This window comes from Coregonus clupeaformis, unplaced genomic scaffold, assembly GCF_020615455.1.
Source record: "Coregonus clupeaformis isolate EN_2021a unplaced genomic scaffold, ASM2061545v1 scaf0909, whole genome shotgun sequence".
Lineage (NCBI taxonomy): Eukaryota > Metazoa > Chordata > Actinopteri > Salmoniformes > Salmonidae > Coregonus > Coregonus clupeaformis.
Genome location: NW_025534363.1, coordinates 129,172 through 151,314, shown reverse-complemented (window position 1 = coordinate 151,314; position 22,143 = coordinate 129,172). Strand labels below are relative to the sequence as shown.

General features: G+C 45.2%; 1 pseudogene; it reads right to left on the bottom strand.

The window, feature by feature from the left end:
- LOC123485953 overlaps positions 1–20,609 on the bottom strand; it is a 66,464-nt pseudogene extending 45,855 nt beyond the window's left edge.
- Positions 20,610–22,143: the final 1,534 nt, after the last annotated feature.

The window sequence follows — 22,143 nt, the reverse complement described above, 5'->3', positions numbered from 1 at the left end:
TGATACCGTCATGGCCATTTAGGTTACAGCAGGGAGCACGGTCAAACTGGCAAACTGCATGAACCAATCTCTCAGTGAGTGAAGGGGTTGGCACCAAGTCCTTAATGGCACAAACCTGCATAAGGAGGAGCGAGCATTGTGCCTTAAGACCTAATATCAACACCAACTAAAACTAGTGGGTAGTGCTTCAGGTCTGCATAAAATCAACCCAATCTCTGACGTCAACAACTCCGTTTCTAATGTATTTTATCAGAATGGAAAAGGATGAAAACAGAGGCTATTCTCAGAGGTCAAAACCAAGAGCAGCTGATCTGGAGGTGGTGGGATGATTAAGGCCAGCAGCCGTTCATCTAGCGGAGCATGAGGATATGTCTTTTATCATCAGTTGATCCTATAGGATGTTTAATACATTACATGAGTTCTCCGCTATTAGCATTAGCTAAGTTGTTAACAATTGAAATATTCCATAATGATTACATTTGACCTGAGTAACTAGACTTCACAGCAGGCCGTCTCATTCTCTTAAAGACATAAAGCTAATTGATATGATTAAATACAATTTGGTTTTCCAGATGGGAGAGCCCCCATTTCTAGAACATAATGGAGTGTGTGAGCTCAGTATAATCCAAGTACAGAACAACTCCCCAGCCTCTTCAATAAAGAGGAACGCATTTCCATTCTAACTTCACCTTTATTGATCCTGGGCCTTTTCATCATCTCTCTGCAGAAAACACAGCATAGAAACCACCAGTGTTATTACATTAACATTTTAGTCATTTGGCAGTTATTTTCTCCTAGATAGGCTTTTGTAAATAGAGCAGAGCGTGCCGTTCCTAAATAATGCGGATAAGTAAATGCTTTGTTTATTTTTGAAAAGAATGCAGCATAGCCCTGCGTCAACACATTCTGGATGTCAGATCAAAGTTACCAGATCAAAGTCAATCAATAATTCAGGAATTTGATCCTGCACATCGAGTTATCAGAGAGTACCTACCTACCTACCTACATACCTACATACTGTGACGTCACGAGAGGCTACACAGCTTTCAGCGGGATTGCTCAAGTAGTGCAAGGAGACAAGGTTCAAACAAAACAAGGATTTTATTATAGGTCTTGGGAAATTAACGAAAATATAACAAAATTCTGTTCTCTTGTGGCTCTTTAAGGGTTAACAGTTCAGGGATGTCTCTTCCACATCCAAAGTCATAATTCTCACTCGCTCAGATAACTTTTCCCCAGCCTTACTGTAGTCCACGTTGCAGCTAGTGGCCAACCCAGCAAAAAGTCCTTCCAAATGTCTCTCACGTATTTCCACAGGTGCATATATCAAAGGTGAGTATTTCCCAAAAGGTAAGTATCTCCAAATCCTTATATTCCTCATGGAAGTGGACGTGCAGCACTCTTGTCCTCCAGAGAGCCCAGGTTGGAGACTGTGTCTTCCCTTCCCAAACCTTCAGCTCATCAGCTCCTCATTTGTTTCAGCTGCGTGGGAAGATTGGCCATAGAGGGGTGGAGTTCCCGACCATACCAGCAGATGGAGCCATAGCTGTCTGGGTTTGCAGCCACCTCAGGGGATGTAACGTCCCTCCAGGACACAGCCTCTCGTGACATCACACATCCCCCTCCTCGGGACCAGCTCCTCGTCGGGTAAAGGCAGCGAAGAAGGCATCACGCCGGGAGAGGCGTCCGCATTGCCGTGGTGCTTGCCAGACTGCTCTCTCTTCAACTCCTCCAACTCTAGGACCAGGGACTCCGCCTCCCTGTTGTCTCTCCTTGAGTTTCTTACTGAACGCATCAGCCTTGGTTTTAGCAGAGTTTAGCTTCTGTTGAGCAGCTTTCAGTTCCTTCTCTCTCTCTGCCTCCGCATTCTTCATCTTGTTCTCCAACACCTTGTACTTCTCCTCTGCCTTCTTCTGGACCTCCTTACTACTGCGCAGGGTCTCCTCACACTCCTCGATGGTCCCTGCGCAGCCTCTCCAGCTCCTCCTGTTGCTTAGGGAAGGAGCTCTGTTGGAGTTTAGCCTGGAGGATATCTAACTCTTCTGTCTTCATGTCTAACTGTTGCTTTAACAAACGATACCGCTCAGCGGTCCCCTTCAGACCAGACAGTTCTTTGTCCAGATTCTGTAGCTCCGTCTCTGTGTCGGTCTGGGCACCTGCCATCCCTATCAGAGCCCGGGCGGGGAGTGAGTAACTCGGAGGATTGCACCGGAGCCTTCCCAGGATGAGTCTTGCCTCTCCGTTTCCGAGGTACTCGGGTTATCCTCTCCTGAGACTCTCTCCAGAGTGGGTAAAAGGCTGGGCAGTCTCGTCCAATTAGGACAGGGACGGGGAGGGAATCAACCACCCCCGCCGTCGTGTGTATGGTTCCCGTGTGCTGGTCATTGTAAGTTCAGTAATGGGGTATTCTCTGGTGTCCCCATGGACACAGGAAACTGGGAGGACTTTTCCCGGGGTCAGACACGTTGGGCCCACCAAATCCTTACGCACCAGGGTGGCCGGCTACCAGAATCCAGTAAGGCCTCCACATCATGGTGATTCACAGTTACCGGGCAGGTGGGGGTCGATCTGGGCCGCCATCTACGACTCCCAAGGCGAGGCAAAAGCGGTGTGTGGGTGCTGAGCTGGAGGACTCCGCAGTGGGCATAGGTTCATCGGCTGGTTTCCCACACTGCCAGGAGATATGTCCCATCTCCCGACACCGGTAACACTGTCGAGTTTCCCCCCTCCTGGTGTACTCTTCTTGGACCCGCCTGGTTTCTGGCTCCCCCTGGAGCCGGATAGAGTCCTGACGTGGCTGGGTTCGAGACCTTGGGGGTCCTTTGGACGGGTTCTTCCCATTTGTGGTGGGGCCGCACTCCTGGGGTCTTTCGGGAAGCATTCAGCATCTCCGCTGTGGCCTGGTACTTTTCCACAGCTTCCACGGTCAGATCAGCCGTGGTCAAGGCCTGTTGACTGATGAACCGTTTTGCCTCATAAGGCAGGGCGCGTAGGTAACGATCCACCACAACGGCCTCCACCACCCGCCGCTGCTGTATTCCTCTGCGGATCCAGCCATTTCCTTGCGATCGGACAAGTTCATGCATCTGCGCCCGAGGAGGTTGGTCTGGTTGGAAGGTCCAGCTGTGAAAGCGCTGGGCCATACCAAACTTTGTGAGTCCATATCTGCTGAGGATCTCAGACTTCCAGGGCATCATAGTCAGTAACCTGGTCAGGGCCCAGGTCCCGGACAGCATTCAGCGATTCCCCGAGTTAGAAAGGGGCCTAACAGACCAACCCACTGTTGCTTGGGCCAGGCTTCCCCTAGTGGCCGTGGCCTCAAATGCATGCAGGTATGCCTCAATGTCATCGGTAGCTCCCATCTTAGATATAAAGTCACTTGCCTTTATTGGGCGGGTATTTTGGACCACCCTCTGTCTCTGCAACTGCAATTCCTCTGCCTTCAGAAGGTTGGCTTTCTTTTGCTCCTCCAAGAGAGCCACGTTTGCTTGCATCTGGGCTTGCTGGCCAGCAACAAGGGCTTTCAATATGTCCTCCATTTCAGTCGGCGGGGAGCCTACGGCCAACTTGGAAAACTGGGTGATCAAACCTTCGGTATCCTCCTCTGACATGCACTATTAACGCTTGAGCGTGCCCGTATTCTCCACCATCTGTGACGTCACGAGAGGCTACACAGCTTTCAGCGGGATTGCTCAAGTAGTGCAAGGAGACAAGGTTCAAACAAAACAAGGATTTTATTATAGGTCTTGGGAAATTAACGAAAATATAACAAAATTCTGTTCTCTTGTGGCTCTTTAAGGGTTAACAGTTCAGGGATGTCTCTTCCACATCCAAAGTCATAATTCTCACTCGCTCAGATAACTTTTCCCCAGCCTTACTGTAGTCCACGTTGCAGCTAGTGGCCAACCCAGCAAAAAGTCCTTCCAAATGTCTCTCACGTATTTCCACAGGTGCATATATCCAAAGGTGAGTATTTCCCAAAGGTAAGTATCTCCAAATCCTTATATTCCTCATGGAAGTGGACGTGCAGCACTCTTGTCCTCCAGAGAGCCCAGGTTGGAGACTGTGTGTCTTCCCTTCCCAAACCTTCAGCTCATCAGCTCCTCATTTGTTTCAGCTGCGTGGGAAGATTGGCCATAGAGGGGTGGAGTTCCCGACCATACCAGCAGATGGAGCCATAGCTGTCTGGGTTTGCAGCCACCTCAGGGGGATGTAACGTCCCTCCAGGACACAGCCTCTCGTGACATCACAATACCTACATACATACTCTACCATGTTGAAACTACCCCAAGGTTTCATTTCTAAATCCCTTCAATCTAGAAACACCACAGGGAATACAGAGAAACCAAAAATATCTAATCATCACAAATATCCCTGTAGTTTAATTAAAGAATGGGCTGCGTCTGCGTGGCAAAGATGAAAGAATTTGGAATGAGTTGGTAGAATCCATTCCTATCAGGTTATTGATCAGGATCCCCACCTTATGGTCGGGTTGGAGGAGGAAGAAAAGTGTCAAGAGGAGATGGAGCAAAGAGATAAGAGTTTGGACAAGGAGTGTAAAGACAGCTTATTCAAGGACACTGAGCACATCAGCATTCATCAGAGCGCTCATCAGAGAGCTCTTCCTTGGCTAGGTGACTGATGCATGTGGTACTATCGTCTGAAGAAAATAGCAGTGAGGGGGAAAAAAATAAAATAAATCAAACCTTCTCCTTCCTGAGAACATAAAATCCACTGGCACACAACCAAGTTTAGAGGACAGGAGTAAGAGGGAGATGAACTACAGTTTTACTGATGGCATTTAGTGCTTTTCATGTGGTAACTCATTTATAAATATGAATTCAAATGTAATTTATACAGAGATCAACAATCTAGATGCGATATGCTGGGGATGTCTTCTGAAAAGCAGACCCGTGACAGAAAAGGGTTTCTTCTCACCTCAACTGTAAAGAAATACCATTAGACTTCCTGAACAATTTTTCACTGGCTGCTTTATAGAAATGGAAATGTATCATGAAGTTAGTATGAGATGTCAATGTTGCCTGACTAGCACTTATGAATAAAGATATATATGATTTTTTTAATGGTTTCCTTAAACTGTTTGCCTTTCACAGAAAGACAAACATCACAAATTGCACGCCGACAGAAAGGAGAGCACGATTCAGCTGGGCTGTGTAAACATGCAATGGCTCGTGTTTGGCAATAAATATCTCGCAACTCAGCGTGCACTCCAAACTCTATGTTTGACTAGGTTGTTTACGGTGTACGGTGAGTTTATACACCCTCCCTGCACTGCCGGTCCCTCGTAACTATATGAGCATTATGAGGTATCTATAGGCCACTTCTCTTGACATGCCTTATTCTAATGCATTCAGCCAAGTTGGCAGTGTGTGTGCCAATTTAATAAATGTAAATGTCATGTAAACACCAACTGACTGGTAGACTATGCCAAAGCCAATGGCTCCATGTTGCAGGGCTTAGAATGACTTGGCAGCAACCAGTGCTGAAAGGAAATAGAAAAACTATTCAACAGGGTTGGGATGTTAATGCTCCAATAAAAATCTGATCTGGGAGCATTTGATTTGGGTGAGGATTTAGCGATTCTGTGGTGATGAGGCATTAGCCCTGATCTTTGGACTGAGGCCCAGGACAGTATTCTCTCCCCCCGCTCACTCTCGGTCACACACACACACACACACACAGTCTATCCTCCATGTTCTCCAACAACAGCTCTACTGTGCTACTCTGAAGACAAGCCTTGTAGCCATGACTACTGTGCAGCTCAGGGCTCAATCAAGCCTGTTCTCTGTCAAAAGAGCTCCCACGATGATCTCAAATTAAATTAATTCCTTTAAACCAATTAGCAGAGGCTTTAAAAAGGGACAGCCTTCGTTGTAAGATCATTTTACCATCTGATTAAGAAAAATTACGGAACAGGCAACTGGAAACAGAAAATAACGATTAAAATGTATAACAGTCTAATCTCTTCCATTTCATACTAGCAGGCCAGTGGGTTAAGGTTATTACAGTTGGAACGGAGTGGGGGGGATGGGGGTAGCTCTGGTTTCCAATATGAGCAGCACCAGTTACAGCATCTCAGAATAAAAATCCCATACTGAGCACTGTGCAAGCTTTCCACAAATAATCATGAGTGTTAGACATTGCTCCCCAAGGACGGCCATGTTCCCTCTTTCATTTCTATCAGCAGCATAATCCCCTTTTGAAACCCTTTTTAGGGTGAATTAGAAAGGCGCCGTATTCAAAGAGATGAGTGGAGAGAGAAGGGGCTGGTAATAATCCCAAGGGCCTAGCAGTCTACGTGGATTAGAATGGCAAAGAATATCCTTTCATCTCAGAGCCACACTTCCCAGCTAGCTCTCTCTCTCTCTCTCTCTCTCACACACACACAAACACAGTGTTTTATTGACACATACACCAGATGGTGAAATGTGTTAGTGATATTCTCCTTTGTTAAGAAAACAAGTCATTCTTTGCCTTTTGTAAATAGATGATACAATTATGTTTATGAAAAGAGACACGATAGTTAATCTACTGGATTGAAGACAAGCTGATATGAAAGACTTGCTCTCTGGACTGACCTCAGTGTGGAGGCGTTTTGTCAGGACAGACTATTGGTCGTAATAACACATTATATGGGTGTTTTCTGCAACCGAGAAACTAGAGGAAGGAGCAGGTGCGACAAACCAAAGTCTCCCTGACAAAGTCTATGCCTAGACTATAATCGCAAACAATGGACCCCCAATTCTTTAGGGTTACTAATGAAAAACATAGGTAACCACGATTCCCACAAGTTGATATTCCTAGATCATTACAGATTATCTACAGTTAAAACGGTGACTGTTAAATGTTCTGCATGGTATATTGAAGGCCCATGACCATCACTTCTTTGTCTGCGATTGTTTGGCAATCTCATTTTAGAGAGACATGTTTCATCTGAGTGTGATTTCTGAGAAGACATTCTTCAAACAATTACAGAAGTGCTGCTTACGGTAAACATGCTGCTTGCTGGAGTGAGTGACTTCTCTAAAGGCGTCCACATGCTTCCCAGCCGAAACAGTTCGGAATAGTTTGTGCATATTATGATACAATTTTGTGACGTTTTCATTAGTTTTGGACTTCTGTGAGTTATTATATTTTGGCTGTTCGGGCACACAGCATATTTTCTGGGGCAAGCCGAAGTTCGAGCCAAAGTCTATGCCCCCTTCGTCCGTGATTGGTCAACAGTAGGGATTCTTCAATAAAGTCTGTTGTCATTCAACGAGAAATACTGCATCAAACATCTTAGACGTAAAATTGCGCGACTACGATCTCCTCTGCAAAAACTTCCAAATTTATGACAGATTTCTTGAGATATTAGATTAATTCTGACTATTTTGAGGAAGTGTATACTGGCTACGGCGTCTCAAAATGGACGAACCGTACTACGCCACTTTTTCTTGTTTTTCAAGCGAAGGTATTTTAAGGGAGTATGCTAGCACACTTGTTCGGGTTCGAGCTATCCGACTTCGGCTAGGCGCCAGCCAACCTGTAGCATGCTAACGCCTTAAGTGGAGGAAACAAACTGCAAGTCTTTCCCCCCTCATGTCTGTTGCCACGGTTTTAAGAATGCTTTTAAATCACATTAAAGGATTCCTAGGTGACACTAACCTCATTAGAGCAGAGCAAGTTCAAAACCACAAAGTCACTGCACAAAACTGTTAGATGTGTCAAGGTTGGCCTACATATTGCACTAGGGGTATCAAATTGGCTATGTAACACTATTGTGGTTAGTCAATTATGCTTGGCTAATTTTGTATGGAGGACAAATATCTGGGAAGCAGGTTTATTTTGTATTTAAAAAGCCCACAGTGACCAACATGTCTATTAACAATTACACCGACAAAGTATTTTAGAGGATTATGCAGATATACAGCTGCGGAAAAAATTAAGAGACCACTGCAAAATTATCAGTTTCTCTGGTTTTACTATTTATAGGTATGTGTTTGGGTAAAAATAACATGTTTGTTTTATTCTATAAACTACTGACAACATTTCTCCCAAATTCCAAATAATAATATTGTCATTTGGAGCATTTATTTGCAGAAAATGACAACTGGTCGAAATAACAAAAAATATGTAGTGTTGTCAGACCTCGAATAATGCAAAGAAAATAAGTTCATGTTAATTTTTAAACAACACAATAGTAATGTTTTAACTTAGGAAGAGTTCAGAAATCAATATTTGGTGGAATAACCCTGATTTTCAATCACAGCTTTCATGCGTGTTGGCATGCTCTCCACCAGTCTTTCACATTGATGTTGGGTGACTTTATGCCACTCCTGGCGCAAAAATTCAAGCAGCTCGGCTTTGTTTGATGGCTTGTGACCATCCATCTTCCTCTTGATCACATTCCAGAAGTTTTCAATGGGGTTCAGGTCTGGAGATTGGGCTGGCCATGACTGGGTCTTGATCTGGTGGTCTTCCATCCACACCTTGATTGACCTGGCTGTGTGGCATGGCGCATTGTCCTGCTGGAAAAACCAATCCTCAGAGTTGGGGAACAATGTCAGAGCAAAAGGAAGCACGTTTTTTTTCTCCAGGACAACCTTGTACGTGGCTTGATTCATGCGTCCTTCACAAAGACAAATCTGCCCGATTCCAGCCTTGCTGAAGCACCCCCAGATCATCACCGATCCTCCACCAAATTTCACAGTGGGTGCGAGACACTGTGGCTTGTAGGCCTCTGTCTAACCATTAGACGACGAGGTGTTGGGCAAAGCTGAAAATTGGACTCATCAGAGAAGATGACCTTACTCCAGTCCTCTACGGTCCAATCCTTATGGTCATTTGCAAACCTCAGCCTGGCTCTTCTTTGCTTCTCATTGATGAAGGGCTTTTTTCTAGCTTTGCATGACTTCAGCCCGGCCCCTAGGAGCCTGTTTCGAACTGTCCTCGCCGTGCACTTCACCCCAGCTGCCGTTTGCCATTATTTTTGTAGGTCACTTGATGTCATCCTACGGTTGTTGAGTGACATTCGAATGAATTAGGCGGTCATCCCGGTCAGTAGAGAGTCGTTTTCGCCCTCTGCCGGTCTGTAGCTTTGTTGTCCCCAATGTCTGCTGCTTGACCTTGTTCTTATGAACCGCCGTCTTTGAAATTTTAAGGATGGAAGCAACCTGACGCTCACTGTATCCCTCTGCCAGTAAAGCCAGAATTGAACCCTTCTTTTCCTCACTCAAAACTTTCCTTTTCAACTCTTTTGGCATGGTCAATAGTTATTTTTTGATTAATATTACTTTTGAGGTACTATTAGCACTGTTTTTGCCATCCAGCTGGTCCTATTGCAAAAGGATAGTGATGACCACAGCAGTGGTTTTTATACTTTTCCTTGTTAAATAAGATTTGGTTCATGTGATCACCTAATCAGTTCCTAATTCAGTAGAATGAGGTGTGCCTGTGTTGGAATTCAACAGACACTGGAATGGAATGGCTGTCATACATGTAGAGATGCTGATTTAAGAACAATTTGCAGCGGTCTCTTAATTTTTTCCACGGCTGTAGGCTACACGGCATCGATTAAAACAGCAACAACGTAGTTAGACATTGTGGTTAGAGTAAAATAGGGTTTGTGTAATGTGATGGAGTAGTGGTTTAACATAGAATACATTGTGGTTGGAGCTTGAAGACTGGTGATAAATGACAGCAAGAGAGAGAGGGTCTTCAAAATGCCTTTTCATGGTCTGTTTCTAATACAGGACAACCCCTTTATTTGATATAATTCCAAAAGGTCAACTAACCTAGGTTGAAAAAAACAGATTTGCAAATATTGGCGTACTTTCACCAAAATATGTGTTTTTTCCTGAAGAAACACTTCCAAACGACTGTCCCTATTTGTTTCACATAAAGTAGTATTTGCACATTAATATTTTGTCGTTTCTTAATTAGATCCACCAATGGCTAATGCTAATGTTAGCTGTTTCGCTAATTCACATATAAATAACTGTATTCAATCATCCCGCGTTGGACATATTTAAAATGTAGGGAGCCGAAACCAGCCCAGCCAGACTGAACCCATTTGCCCAAAAATGTAGCCCACCTCACTGACGTATACAATTCCTCAGCAATTTCCTGAAGTTAACCGTAGGACAGTACAATGCAAGTGTGCTTTAATTTGTATGTTTGAAAAAGCCTATGGGGTAACAAGGCAAACAGTCTCAGTCACAGGGCTAAGTCCATTTCTCCTTCTTCCTCCTATGTAGGTTCACCAGTATTTCAATGTGAAAACAGAGTGGTGTCTATTGGTAAGAGACAGTTGCTAAGGTACAGTTGCTAAGGTACAGAGGCCCAACGGCAAGAGGAAAAGAAACGCATTAGGCTAGACTTCACAGCTAACCACCCTTATTGTATTGAGCAGCTGGCACCAACTCTGCAGAGTGTAGTTTTTAAATGACGGTAGTGATTTCAGTTCCAGGGTGAAATGTGAGGTCCTGACACCTTGCTACCCTGGTTCTTACCAATCAATGAGACACAGGTTTTGGAATTTTCCTAAGAGGACAGGGTAGAATGGAGCCTCAGTCACCAGCAAAATACCAAAGCCACTCTTTCACGGAGAGCAGAACTGGATATATAACCTACCTTTATGAAGATAATCCTATTTGAAACCAGACTCTTTCAATCTGCAGTAAAATGACTTGCTACAAGGGAAAGGAACGGGGAACGACACCTCAGGTTGAACAACAGGCTAACCTGTAAACGCTCACTTGCATTTCAAGCCTATAAGAGTGGCTTGAGAAACAGGGTAATAAATATAAGATGAATGCCAGTGGTTTCATTCTGACTGACTGGATTTAACGGACCAATTAGACTAACCACACAGGCAAGCTGAGCCAAGCAAATAGCAGGCATGCTTTGGCCACTGGACACAGCACAACCATTTGAATGCAGTATATAGTACAGCAGAGTAGCAGATCTCAGCCAGTCTCAACTAATAGTAAGGATGAGCATTCAATTGACGCAGGAGGCTTTAAGTGGAAATAAGATTTGCCAAGGGATTAGGGTATTTTCCAAGAAGTGGCCAACATCAGGTATTTTTAAACAACAAGCAGAAATCTAGGTGATTTCCAATGTACTGTGTATGTTCTCAAAACCAAACCAGGCTAAAAAACTATCCCTGTAAATTGACTGTTAATAGGCAATCCTCTGGTTTACCCATAATGTAAAAATAACCCCTCTTAGTTGAAGTAGAAACCTCTGAAATCATAATTTTTTTTCTAACGCAAAGTGGTAAGAAAGGGAAAAAGACAAGATTACTAATGGCAGCCGCAGGTTGGCAGCACACACAGACATCAATCTCTCTTCCAGCTCCCCGTCTTTTAGAAGCTGCCTCCAGTCTTTCTTCTCTCCCACTACACTTCTTTATGGAGGAAAGTTCCTCACACAGAGGAACTCAATGGGGGGGGGTTCACATTCCTACCTTGAAAGCCCTAGCTAGCTAAACCTTTTTGAAGAGTTGCCTCACCAACACCTACAGTACGCACAAATCTACATTTCTTTCAAGCTGAAAATAAACTGGTGAGTTTTTCCATGAGCGATCGAGTCATGAATGTCTCCTTGTGGAGTAAGCTTGTCCAACAGTGAGTGGTTTCATAATGCAGCTAACACTTTCAACAAAATGACAAACCTCTAAATGAGCTAAGGCCTGGAGGAAGAAAGACAGTTTCATGTATTGTACAGCCTAGGTCTAAACTAGTGACACACCACAGAATGCACTAAGCCAAACCCCTTCGAAAACAGGCAACAATCCTGAAACACACAATACAACAAGACTGACTCTGTAACAGACTGCCAGCTTTCCCCTCACAGGCAGAACATTCCAGGCCAGAGGAAAGCCACGTCTGCTCCTCCCCACTGTGTGGGTTTTGTTCTGCTAATCAGACCACATGCCTCAAGGATTCAGGAACCCTAGAACTGTGTTTGCCTTAATAGAGCAGCCCTTTCAGCCAGCCTCTCCTTTCAGCCAGCCTCTCCCTCCACCAGCCCCATGCAGCAGAAGCAGCGCAGACAAACCATTCAGTGTGTAGGGGTTAAAGACTTCATCCATTCATAACCTAACGTAGCAGGCGTAAAAGAAACGCCTGAGCGGAATTCTCACATCCGGTTTTCAGCGGAAAATGAAGCTAGGATGAAGATGGTTGTATCCCTGAAAACCGGATGCATCAGGTTATTGGTAACTCCGCTAACGGTGATCCATTCATAACGCTGTCCTCCCCTCCCCCAACCCCAGTTTGTCCCCTCTACCCATTTCCCTCCTCTACCCCCCCATTTCCCTCTTCTACCCATCACGTGCCCTATCTTCCCTCACCACAGCAGAGCCCCTATTTCCTTGTGTAGCTGGCGTATGAATAGATTCATGGTTTATTATTAGAACGTTGACCCAACTCCACATTCACCCCACCCCTAAGTAGAGAAAATACATCGACTCAAGACCATCAAAACCTCAAAATCTGAGCTTCTCCTTTTTCTCTCTCGTTCTTTGTTTGTTTGTTCGTTCCCCTTTGCCCCCCCCACCCGGCTTTCCTGCTACTCACGCATTGAGAGGCGAAATGAGGCGCGTTGGAAATTTGCTGTCTGACAATGGAAGACAGCTGCTCTCACTGCTTAAGTCTTTCATGAGCTGAATTAGCAGCGCGGGCTAGCCTCTCTCCCTTCCCCCCTCAACATGCTTCCCTGACAGCACACTGATCCACAGACTCACACACACACACGCCTAGCCTTGTACAAACTTAGGAGACAGAGGTGGCTGGGGAAAGACGAGGCATGAAAGGGCTTTGTGTCGCAGATCTGTGATCACTTTTGCAGGACTAGCCAAAGATGTTTTGCGACCTTGAAGCCAACCTCCCCATACATTTTCTATGAGGATATTGCTGCTAGGTGTACACAGGGAAAGCTCACGTTTTAACATAAATAGCCTATGGTACTTGAGGAAAACACGAGGGCATTCAAATAAGACTTACTCAGTAACTCAAACAATATGAACACAGATCAATTCACAGGCTTATTCACTATTATTATAAGCCTAGTCTTCCATTTACTTTACATTAGCCTAATCTACAATCTAGCCTCCGAGGTGGTAGCCAGCTTATCACTCAATAGGAAAGTAAATAACTGTATCCCTCTGTTAGATTTCAGAACATCATGAATTTGGAAAAACTCAAATCTAAAAAAACTGAAATTATCCCAATGGACACTGATAGTGACAGCATGGAGGCTCAGACCACAGTGCTGCCATTCCCACCAAAGTCTCCTTGTTATCCCAATAGAGGGGGGACAAAATAGCATGTGGCCTCCCAGCATGGTGCAGCGAGGTTTTTAGGCTTCTCGACAAGCTTTGTGAAAGTCAACATTTTATTGCGACACCTTCAGGAGCAAATTAAAAACAGGCACATTCCCCTGTTGACAAAGACCCCATATGTAAAAAAAAAAAAAAAAAAAAAAAAAGAAAAGAAAAGTAGGTTACAGAACATGCACAGGCCAACAGTTTTCCATTTTCAAAAGATCTATGATTAAAAGGGTTACAATGATTAGGCCAACAATGGCTAGCCTAAATAGACTGTTCCAAACCGTTCTAGGTTATGAGCAACAGCAAATGGAATGCAGAACGTACACATTTCAACTGTTCTTTAAGACAATGGTGTTGTTGTCTTACGGAACACATCGTAATCCTTGTGATGATGGTGAGTTTGTTTAATTCAATGTAAACCTAGCTGGAAGTAAATGTCTTCTGTTGTGTGCAAAAGCAGATCTTTCACTGCTCTCAGCAGCCTTTAGAAAGGAACAAGAGGGCACAAATCAAGCCCGGGGTTCTCCAGGTCAAGGGGGCTGCTAAATGTCTACAGACACAGTTTATGACCAGCGAGGACTGGCTTCCAATATGAAATAGTTCCACACAAGGGTCTCTCATGGCTCTTGACAAGGATTTCCTGGAACACTGTCCAACCGGTCTATAAACTTAGTGGCCCGCAGCTTTCCCATTCCCATTCACTGACGAGGCCTCTGGACTGACCGTGGGGGATGGGGAACGACCCTGTTCCTGAGGCAGAATCAGCTCTGGGAATGGCTCTGCTACAGGTGGAGTCACTGTCCTCGCAGCGCTTTCATCCCCACCACGGTAAAGAGACACTGAACACTACGAATACGACAACCCAATAAAAAAAAATAGCCATGAGCTAAGGCTCCTTTTGTAGCGGTACATTGAGGCCACCGCACAAACATTCGGTAAGATGTTCTTGGCAGTAATGCAAATTCTCCCAGCTGTACCCTTTTGAAAAGGACAAGAGAGAACTGTGCTAGCTGACAGCAAACTGCAACGTTTTGGCAAATTGCTGGTTAAATATAGACATCTTTGAGGGTAGACATGTGACCTCGACTGTTAACGAATCATTCACGCCATCTAGCCTACAGAACAAAGAAACACAATTGTATGGGAAGGAGTTTCTGAGCGGGAGACTGTAAAGAGAGAGCAAAAGGCTAAGTGGTGACTATACAGCAGAATATGCCATGACAGGATTTCAGCCGCTTGCTTGCTGAGTATAAATCAGTATTTCCCACTTCATCTTGTTGCCTCATCACCCTACACAATAGCAAACACAGATAAGACTTTCTTAAGTGGGGAAAGTTGTAAAGGAAACAAGACCCACATACCAAGCCAACTCCTTCCTGCTGCAGAGCAGCCAGTAGCAACACTGACACACATTCCAGTTTCAAAGCGGTTTTCTTCTGGGACGCCAAAATGAATCTAGCATAATATTGATGTGCATGGATTATGCCGATATCTGCACCAATTTTGAGCATTAAGATTGTGACAAATGTTGGGTATTTTTCTCAGTATTATGAACGCTTGTCTGATCTCAATTTACATAAACACTTGAAAGGACAGTTTGAGAAATTCAGAAGAGCCCAGACAAAGGCATTTAACAGCTTGCCTGCACAGTGCTTTGAGGAAACAAAGGGAGAATGAATAAAATGTGTCCTTTTCATAAGGAGACAAAGGCAACACATTAAACAGTGAATTCCACCGCAACCTCAGGCAAACTCAAGCCTAAATGTTTCTGGATCTGAGAGAAATAAGCTAGCTCAACCAAGAAGTGGTTGGAGATCAGTTTACACAATCCTTATCTCCTTAACACCATTAAGGGGTCAAAAGTTAACTGACCTTAGATCTAGCCTCAATAATCCAAGTCTATAGCTTTATCTAAATAGGTGGGCAAAGTAGAATTGCTGTCACTAACCCTCCCTTTTTTAAAGCCCTGTGTTTGTGCTTAGCCTCACAGCCTTTTACATTGTTGTGGAGACAGAGGCTAATGACAGACGTGGAAAACAATTAGTGTTGAGTGTTTTTACTGGGGGGCTCCTGAGGGCGAGCGTTTCTAACAGACAGAGGTAGCACTACAGGAATCACAGCAGCACTGACTGAGTCCACTGCTGCAAAATACCTCCCTTCATCTGTTCCTCACACACACACGTATCTAAACACACACGCAGGTTCTCTCAACAGTAGGTTGTCAAATCAACTAAAAATAGGCATGATGGGCCAACAAGCTTTGTTTCCAATGTAATTACAGTCGGGCAATGGTCGAGGCCAAGCACAAGCCAAAGAGCTAGGGAGAGCCAGGGAAAGGAGTGTGTCTTGTTCCTTTTCACATCGGATGTTCATTATTGGCAATGAATTATACCACTGACACATAGCTGTGAGGACCCTAGTGAACAGAATAACACCTTGAGGAATAACAAGTCAAGGCTGCTAATACCAGGAAAAGCAATTCAAGCATGGATGGTTACCACCAAGGCAAAGAAAACGCCATTGATTAGACACAGTAAAAACTATGACGAAACACACTTCCAAGCATTAGGTCATTCAATCATTCTTGCCCTTCAAAGCATTTAACAAGATAACCATTTGAGCTCAATTTTGAGATTCCAATTACCTACAGAGGCCTCTCACGCCAGCCTGAATGGGGGCTCTTCATTTGCTGCAATCACACGGAACATACAAGTCTGCTGATCAAGAGGAATCACTTCTCCACGCTCGCCTGAGGCGACAACAGAGCACTGCACTGCTTGCCTCTTTATCGGATGATGGCGGGCCATCTCTGCTTTGAAAATAGGGCTTAGAATTCAGTCCCTGTCCGCTCCACGGGGCGAAGTCTAGTCATTTAACAGTAGATTTAGGCTACATTTCATAATGCTTTGTTTAACCAAGACTGATATTGGTGAGGCAGCAGCTGAAAAGGAACAGGTCTAGGCTAGACGCCCAACAAGGCTGAAAAGAAGGCTACGTCATGGGGCTAAAACAATGTGGCTTCACGGCAAGGTGCCTCAGCAGGACCAAGCAAGTTTACATTCCAGGTAGGATTTGGCTGAACGGATTGGGAAATATGTTTATTCCCAATCCCTGTTTGCTGCGGCCTTGTTTTTCCACACAAAAATTACACAAATGGGACAACAGCAAAGTTTCTGTGTTTAGGCCTACACATCAAGTCTGGTTAGAATTAGGCTAACCAGCCTATATGAACAGGTATAGCCTACCCTCGTCTACGTAACTGACACTCCCTTCAAAACCACTCATCCTCCCTTCTCTTCTAGGGTCCTCAAAGCCCTGGTGCTAGTTAAAAGGAATGAGCTGTCACACAATAGCACCAGTCAGTCGATCAAAGGCAAGAAAAGGAAAAAAAGCTGGCTCTCGTGAGACCCCTTTCTCCCTAACTGCACATCAGCGACTACACCGAGTGGTGGCCAGGCCCTTTCTCCCTAACTGCACATCAGCGACTACACCAGAGTGGTGGCCAGGCCCTTTCTCCCCTAACTGCACATCAGCGACTACACCGAGTGGTGGCCAGGCCCTTTCTCCCCTAACTGCACATCAGCGACTACACCAAGTGGTGGCCAGCCAGGCCCTTTCTCCCCTAACTGCACATCAGCGACTACACCGAGTGGTGGCCCTTTCTCCCCTAACTGCACATCAGCGACTACACCGAGTGGTGGCCAGGCCGTTTCTCCCCTAACTGCACATCAGCGACTACACCCGAGTGGTGGCCAGGCCCTTTCTCCCCTAACTGCACATCAGCGACTACACCGAGTGGTGGCCAGGCCCTTTCTCCCTAACTGCACATCAGCGACTACACCGAGTGGTGGCCAGGCCCTTTCTCCCCTAACTGCACATCAGTGACTACACCGAGTGGTAGCCAGGCCCTTTCTCCCCTAACTGCACATCAGTGACTACACCGAGTGGTGGCCAGGCCCTTTCTCCCCTAACTGCACATCAGCGACTACACCGAGTGGTGGCCAGGCCCTTTCTCCCCTAACTGCACATCAGCGACTACACCGAGTGGTGGCCAGGCCCTTTCTCCCCTAACTGCACATCAGCGACTACACCGAGTGGTGGCCTGGCCCTTTCTCCCCTAACTGCACATCAGCGACTACACCGAGTGTGGTGGCCTGGCCCTTTCTCCCCTAACTGCACATCAGCGACTACACCCGAGTGGTGGCCAGGCCCTTTCTCTCCTAACTGCACATCAGCGACTACACCGAGTGGTGGCCAGGCCCTTTCTCCCCTAACTGCACATCAGCAACTACACCCGAGTGGTGGCCAGGCCCTTTCTCCCCTAACTGCACATCAGTGACTACACCGAGTGGTGGCCAGGCCCTTTCTCCCCTAACTGCACATCAGCGACTACACCGAGTGGTGGCCAGGCCCCTTTCTCCCCTAACTGCACATCAGCGACTACACCGAGTGGTGGCCAGGCCCTTTCTCCCCTAACTGCACATCAGCGACTACACCGAGTGGTGGCCTGGCCCTTTCTCCCTAACTGCACATCAGCGACTACACCGAGTGGTGGCCAGGCCCTTTCTCCCCTAACTGCACATCAGCGACTACACCGAGTGGTGGCCAGGCCCTTTCTCTCTCAAGCACAGACCCTTTTTTTTCTCCTCCTTCCTCTATTGAACTGACATTGCTAATGTAATTTTCCATGAGAGCTGCTCCATTCGTCAAGGTCCTGCATCACGTCGAGGCAGCTGACGAATGCCTGGCTCCTCCAGGCTTGTATAATGAGCGAGAGAGCGCAGTGCTGTCGTTGAGGGAGCAGAGATGATTTATTCCAGAATCAAGAGCCAATGCTTTAGGAGCTCTGTCCTAAGATGGAGACAGTGCGATCACACAGCGGCACACTCATTCAAAGAGGATAAGAGCATGAGTAAGTAACTCATCATTAAAGAGAAAGAATGACTGCATTTGAGATGGCAAATAACAATCACACCCAGTTACCGTCAAATGTCTAGAAGGCAGAGCACTTGCCTCATCACGTACAACACCTTTATTAAAGATCAGAACCTCTAACAAGCTACTAACTGGATGACTTTACATGCTATTCAAATCTCTTCTTGACTTTTATTATTGATACTGTTTACAGTTTGGGAAAATGTGATTTGAACTCTGGAACACCCATCACATGGAGAAGAGAGACATGTTGGACAACATTGATCAAGATTAGGTTAATTTTAGCATTTGAAAAACAAACATTGTACATGTCAATGTCATAAAACGGGCAGTACATATTGTTTTCATCATTAACGTGGTCTAGACGTCCATTGTATCTAGGCCTTAGTTTCAATGTAGGCCTTGAGCTTACAAATCTAGAACGTGGCATGGGACAACTTCCATGGGGTCTCAAGGAATCAGATATTAATTCAGTGAAACACTTCTATCGGCAACCGTTTTTCTGGGAGACCCTTTGTCTATGAACCCAGTGCTTAGACTGACCCTTTCCCTTTGTTCAAGGTCGTCACCCAATCCACGCTGAGCTCATTGGGTTGCCTGAGTACTTTCTGATTGCTAAGCCTTTTGCCCTTAGATTTCCTTCCCTGTTTGAGTTATCTGAGGAGACTCCACGGCTTTGCATTCCTGACAGGGAAACTTGCCTCTTCGAAGGCCCTTCCCCCCCACTTCACTTTCAGAGCAGCAGCGAAAGTGAGGCGTGTCTGCCACCCCCCACCCACCCACCAGGCATTGCTGGGGCTTGTGGGATTAAGAATGGAACCCGACAACAGACAAAACAGTCCCCAGCACCTCCCTCCACTGCTGGTACTAACAGAGCATGAAAAGGCTGTTTCTGAGCACACAATAGACACACTGACAGACCAGCTCAATGAGGAAACAGGATAAGTACGGGTAAATAGTTAAGCAACTGTTCATGAGTTTCTTGCATGACAATGTCTATGTTTGAAGAAGGAAAAACTAGCGCTGCCATTAGAAATCAGCTAGCTAGTCAGCAGGCTAATTGATTCATTTGGGAAAACAAATATCCTGTGTAGAACATGTTATGATATTTATGAAGTTTAATAACCACAGACAATTTTAATAATAATGAACCGTAGCCAAGCTCTTCAAATGATTCTAGGATATTCCTGTTTGATGAGATATTTCAAAAAAAGCCATCATGATCAGATTGTACTTACTGATACTCACAACTGACGTGAAATGAGGACAATGTCTTCAAGTAGATAATAAACTGAACTGAAGTGGTGAGAAATAGATGGCACAGCTCCAAACCCCTGACTAGGCTACATCATGTTCCAATAAAGACTTAAAAGTTAAAACATAGTTCAACCAAAAACCAAATCTCAAATGGAATGGAATGAAATCTGAACCTACAGCTTGGCAAAGGTTTTTGGCAATTGGTCTTGCATAGTGATACACATTCAGCAGAAACATTCCAAGCAATAATTTGTTTAACAGCACTCTTACCTTTTCATTTTTAACCTTCTTCAATGTTCGGCATTCAATATTGTCCAGCTCCTCAGGTTCAGTTTTAATTGTCAATGCTGGGACTATCCCAACAGACTCAAGTGCAATATTTCCCAACTGATCGGCCCCTACCAAGTCCGTAGATTGTGTGTTCTCAAAGGGGGCACCACGGTTACCCCCCAAAGCTACTTGAGCTTGAGAAACCACTTCCTTTTCAGTGGCAGCTATTACCACCACGGGCACTCCCTCGCTTTTCTCCTTCTTACTTTTCCCACTTGCCCCTTCCTTATCTTTTTTACCACTGTTCCGAGAGACTTTTCCACCCTTCTCCATTCCTTTGCCAGTGGTGGAGTTGTTGCTAGTGGCTAATGCAGTAGCTGCAGTGTTTGTCGGTTCCCCTTGGGTTCGTGTCTGCGCTTCTTTCTTGGCCCCGTCTCCAGCTGAGACCTTGCTACTATTGTCTTTTGAGTTTTTGCTGCGTTTGGATTTAGATTTGCTCTCCTTGCCTTGAGGGCCAGGTACAGGACTAACCAATCGTATGTTGTCAGGCAAAGCTGCGACAGCACTGGGCGGAGCCGTCATACCCCCTCCGTCCTTGGTTCCAGACATCTCGAGTTTGTCCTTTTCTAAGTCAGCGTCAAGGTCGATAATCAGATTTCCTACACCGATGTCCCACTCATCACCGCTGTCGTAAGTGTCCACCGCATTCGAGTCCACACCTTTCCCGCCTGCAGTGCCACCACTTAGGGACATTTTAGTGCCAACGGCCCAGGTTTGCCTCAATGAGGTCCGCCACCTTCTCTGACTGCTGGGGACTGGGTTGAGAGAATCCTTAGGGTCTAGGTATCCCCTTCCTATTTACCCACATTTTGCCCTGAGGGGAAAAGAGAAAAAATTGTTACAGCTATCCAATACACTAGGTAATGCTCAGCCAACCAATACCATAAAACAAAAAGGGCTGAGTAAGCACCACAGAAGACAACAAGAATTCACAGAAAGTTTGAAGGTGCTAAAACATTTCAACTGCTCACAGCAATGAAGAATAAAAGGTTCAAGACTTGTTTTAATTGCCAATGAAAACGACCTAAAGGCTACGCACACATTGCACTAATGTGGATCTAGCGTTCGTCTGCCAATCGTTCAGTTCGTTGTGTTTAAGGGACCACCTGCTGTAGATGTCTGACTGCTGACATTTTTCATGCAATTCTACATGTAAAAAAATCAGTGCACACTCGGTTGGCAAATTACAGCCGGCACTCTGTTCAGAGGTGCCAAGGACTCTCCCGGTCAGCAATCGCTACTGGAGTGTCTGAGACCTACATCTACAATGAAATGACTCAAACTAAACCCAAACTGTATAGAAATGATAACACACCTACATTGGTCACTTCACTCTGTCCAGCTTGTAAACAACTACTGGAACAAAAGCTACAGAGTCAAGGGGGCATCTTATTTTTAAATGGATAGAGGGCTATCGCAAATTCTGATGAGAAAATATAAAAACATTTTAGACCCGCCAGACCTCGTTGAAGACAGTGCAGACCGCAATCCAAAAACTCAGCACCTGTCCTCTATTCTTGCAACTGACATAGGCCTACAGCTTGATCTAACCCTATTCACAACTGCCATAGGCCTACAGCTTGATCTAACCCTATTCACAACTGCCATAAGCCTACAGCTTGATCTAACCCTATTCACAACTGCCATAGGCCTACAGCTTGATCTAACCCTATTCACAACTGCCATAGGCCTACAGCTTGATCTAACCCTATTCACAACTGCCATAGGCCTACAGCTTGATCTAACCCTATTCACAACTGCCATAGGCCTACAGCTTGATCTAACCCTATTCACAACTGCCATAGGCCCACAGCTTGATCTAACCCTATTCACAACTGCCATAGGCCTACAGCTTGATCTAACCCTATTCGGATCAGGGAGGCTTGTGATGTCTTTACTGGCAAGAAAAGAGAAGAAAAACCCCACACCATTACATTGGGACCTATTCAATCAAACTGGTAGTCCAGAATGTCGGGGGGTAAGGTAAAGAAAGTAAATAGCTGTAAAATAGGCTTATTTAGCCTGGAGCCACATGTATCTTTACCCAGTAGTAGAGACATTGTTTTCTTGATTAAATACAACCAAATGCTTGTAGCAAAATATGCATTTTGTTTCTGAAATTTTGACTGAACTGGGACAATTATCCATTCTTTTCAACACTACATTATCTGAAAGCTGCCCAAACTCCACCATAATCCCAAAGGTGCTATAGCGTTGCACAGAAACCCCGGGTCTTCATAACCATTTCCCAGTCACCATGGCAACCCTGGGAAACGTAAATC